Source organism: Stegastes partitus, unplaced genomic scaffold, assembly GCF_000690725.1.
Source record: "Stegastes partitus isolate 25-593 unplaced genomic scaffold, Stegastes_partitus-1.0.2 Scaffold2108, whole genome shotgun sequence".
Taxonomy (NCBI): Eukaryota; Metazoa; Chordata; class Actinopteri; family Pomacentridae; genus Stegastes; species Stegastes partitus.
The window spans coordinates 44,355-48,084 of NW_007579839.1; the positions used below are offsets into that span (position 1 = coordinate 44,355).

Below are 3,730 nucleotides of genomic sequence, written 5' to 3' on the forward strand. Positions count from 1 at the left end.
CAGCCTTCCTGATCAGTTTGTTCAGGCTGTTGGTGTCGCCGGCTCCGATGCTGCCTCCCCAGCAGACTACAGCAGAGAACACTGCACTGGCAACAACAGACTGATAGAAAATGTTCAACATCTTGCTGCACACGCCGAAGGATCTTAGCTTCCTCAGGAAGTAGAGTCTGCTCATCCCCTTCTTATATACTTATTCTTATTATTCCGATTTTTGACGTTCTTTTTCATTAAGAATTTTTACTTTTTAAAAAAATTAATTTTTCTCTAGAGGAATGGACTCATGCATTTTTGTGTTTTTATCAAAGGTTAGGTACATGTTAATCATTAGAATGCAGTCATTGTTCCTTGCTGCTGATAATCAGATTTTGTACTTGTCAGAATTAATTCACATTGTACCTGGAACCAGAAACCATGAGTTCATTAAACTATTTTTTTTTTAATGAAGACTCTGTCAGCCATGATTCTTTTCTTTCTTCTTATTTCCTCTTGCTTTGTCACTTCTGAAACTTGATTTCTGATTTTCATGAGCTATACGCCATAATCATCAAAACTGAATCAAAAAACGAGATTTTACTTGACATGTAATGAGTATAGAATATATGGAAGTTTATCTTTTTCAGTTAGTGAAATTATGAGAAAAGCACACTTCTTTTGATTTGAGGTCTTTTCACATTCTATGAAGAAAAATTGGCTTTGAAATCCTAAAAGAAAAAAAAATGAAGAATAGACAAACCTAATCTCACGTCTGTAAACAAAACGGTGATCTCAGCTGCTGAGGTGAACACATCCCAGCTAATACTTCATCAGTGTTGAACCAAATCCAGGCAGAATGAAATGACCTCTTTGTATTGTCAGATTACTGATTAACTAATCCATTTTGATTATTGGTTAGACAATTTGTTTTCATTTGAGACCTGGCAGCTGTACTGGTGTAGCAACACTGACAGAAGTTTGTCCTCTAGACTGTAATTTTCATCAGTGAGACATTACAGGAAAGGAGGGTTGCAGCTGTTATCTTGTCACAGTTTGTGTAGCATCACACTGAACCCGGCTGAATCAACTTAACCCTTTCAACACTAAGCAACTTTGGTATAGTAGCTAAGTTGTCGTCGTTGTCGTCCCCCAGGGGGTGCATGAGTGTGGGGGTCGTTGTCGTCCCGTTGCTAATGGGTAGCAGCGATTACACTAGCAAATAGCAATGTTAGCAACGAAGACGATGGTAGTGAAACTCCGTCGGCGCTTGTTGTTAAATATTTTCCCGTTACATACTCTCAAAAACAACGTATTGGCCCAATTTGCAGCGGAATTTTTTTCAGGCAGCAGCGTAACGGGTCGTTACTCTGTTATGGCGCCGCAGAGAACCCTGTATACCGTTACTATTATTTGCATCATTTATTTCATGACTGAATCGTTTGTTCACATACGGGGATTCTCACTGCTAGACAATCGAAATGAGTGTAACAGAAAGTCGGCATATAGCTACTGGAGGCAGCTATACCGGGCTGCAGGGTAGACGGGATCAAAGCGGCAGACCGGTAAAGCGGTCTGCCGGGTTGAACGGGGTGAAAGCCACAGACCGATGTAGCGGGCTATAGTGTTGTAAGGGTTAAACAAAAAACAAAAGCCAACTGTCAGCGTAGTAACACTCCAGACGGAGCAATAACACCAGGTTTAAATGCTGATAAATGTTCAGCATCGAGGTTCAAAAGCAACTGACTAAGAGGAACCTATCCACAGGGGTTCCTCAAGGGTCAGTGCTCGGTCCCTTTCTCTTCTCAATATACACAACCTCACTTGGTGCAATAATCCAGGCCCATGATGTCTCATTCCATTGCTATGCTGATGATACCCAGCTCTTCCTGTCCTTTTCCACCAGACGACCACACAGTCTCTGCTCGGATCTCATCATGCCCTTCAGACATCTCGGCATGGATTAAAAAAATGCCACCTTCAGCTCAACCTCTCTGAGACTGAGCACCACAGACGTCAGTGACAGTCGAAACATGTCAAGGTTCAAACAGCTCCTACTTAAAAATACTCATTGTCTGATTAAAAAAAAAAACCTTATACACCTGAGGACCGCTGACCCTGTGAACCAATACAACTCTAACACAGAACATCAGACAGTAACATGATCATAAAGTTTGCTGACAATACGGCTGTTGTGGGGCTCATCTCCCACAATGACGAACAGGCCTACAGGTCGGAGGTCGTCCACCTGGAGAGCTGGTGCCAGAAGAATAATCTCCTGCTGAATGTCAGCAAAACTGAGGAACTGATGGTGGATTTCAGCAGGAAACAGCAGAGGGTCTTCCATCCACTCCGCATCAGTGGGTCTGAGGTGGAAAGAGTGGACATCTTTGAATAGGTGTGACAATCACACAGGCCCTGTTTTGGTCACTGTGAAGAAAGCCAGACAGCGTCTCTTCTACCTCAGACGCCTGAGAGACTTCAGGCTCCCGCTCACAGTGCTTAGGAACTTTTACACCTGCACTACTGAGATGGGCAGCTGCACCAAACAGGACTTCTCGGCCCTCAAGAGGGTGGTCCGTTCAGCTGAGCGGACTATCAGGTCCACCCTCCCCAACCTGCAGGACATCTACACCCAACAATGCAGGTCAAGGACTGTGAAGATCCTGAAGCAGCCTAGCCATCCTGGAAACTCCCTCTTCTCCCTGCTGCCGTCAGGCCGACGCTATCGCTGCTTAAAGACTAACTGAGAGAATGAGGAAGAGTTTCTTCCCTCAGGCCATTCGTTTGCTCAACTCTGGACTATAGTTCACTACACATTGGCACGTTGTCTTATCTTATCAGTCTCAGAAACAGGATCAAAGCACCTTTAGGTTTAAATCTGTTTATGGTACTGGGGTGCATTTCCACGGTAATTTATGCTGAAATCTGAGACCAGGGTCTATAAAAGTGCCTCCTATTGATCGATCAGTTCTCTTTGGTAATATTCCTAAAACATCCAGAGGAGCTCGGTGCACAGATAGGGAGAGGAGAAGCGATTTCAAAGCCAGCTCATGGTTCTGTTTGCTGTTGTAGAGAGATGTTAATCCCAAAACTAAAGCCTCGTAGCTTTGGATTGTTGGGTGTTTCTACTTTTGTTAAGCGCTATGAGATGACTTGTTGTAAATATGCGCTATACAAATAAAATTGAATTGAATTGAATTGAATGTGTTCTTCTCGTGACAGGTTTACTTCAGTAAAAAACTAAAACACAACTCTAAGCCACAAGTTAACTGACTCACATATCTCCTAGAGAGCTATAAAGTAAGTGTGTACAACTTTACATATTTCTCACGCGAGGAACGAACTATAATCCTAAACCAACATGAGGAGTTTACTGAAAAGCTGAGAAACAAAATAAACTGCACTGTGAATATGTGTGTGAGGGTGTGTGTGTGTATGCAAGTGATAAATAAAATCATTTTGATGCATTGACACAGGCCAATCCTGGTCCTCGAGGTCCACAATCCTGTATGTTGTAGATGCTTCCTTCTTCCAACACACCTGATTCAAATGATCAGCTCGTCATCAAGCTCTGCAGAAGCCTGATAGCGATCATTTGAATGAGGTGTGCTGGAAGACGGAAGCATCTAAAACAGGGGTGTCGACATCCGGTCCTCGAGGGCCGCAATCCTGCATGTTTTAGACGTTTCCCCTCTTCCAACACACCTGATTCAAATGATCAGGATCGTTATCAGACTTCTGCAGAGCTTGATGATGA

The 3,730-nt window shown here is 43.2% G+C and overlaps 1 protein-coding gene across 1 annotated transcript in view; it reads left to right on the forward strand.

Annotated features, from left to right (window-relative positions):
• The window catches only part of faah (fatty acid amide hydrolase), a 24,742-nt gene that overhangs the window by 9,895 nt on the left and 11,117 nt on the right, over nucleotides 1-3,730 (forward strand). The gene's annotated exons all lie outside the window — the stretch shown is intronic.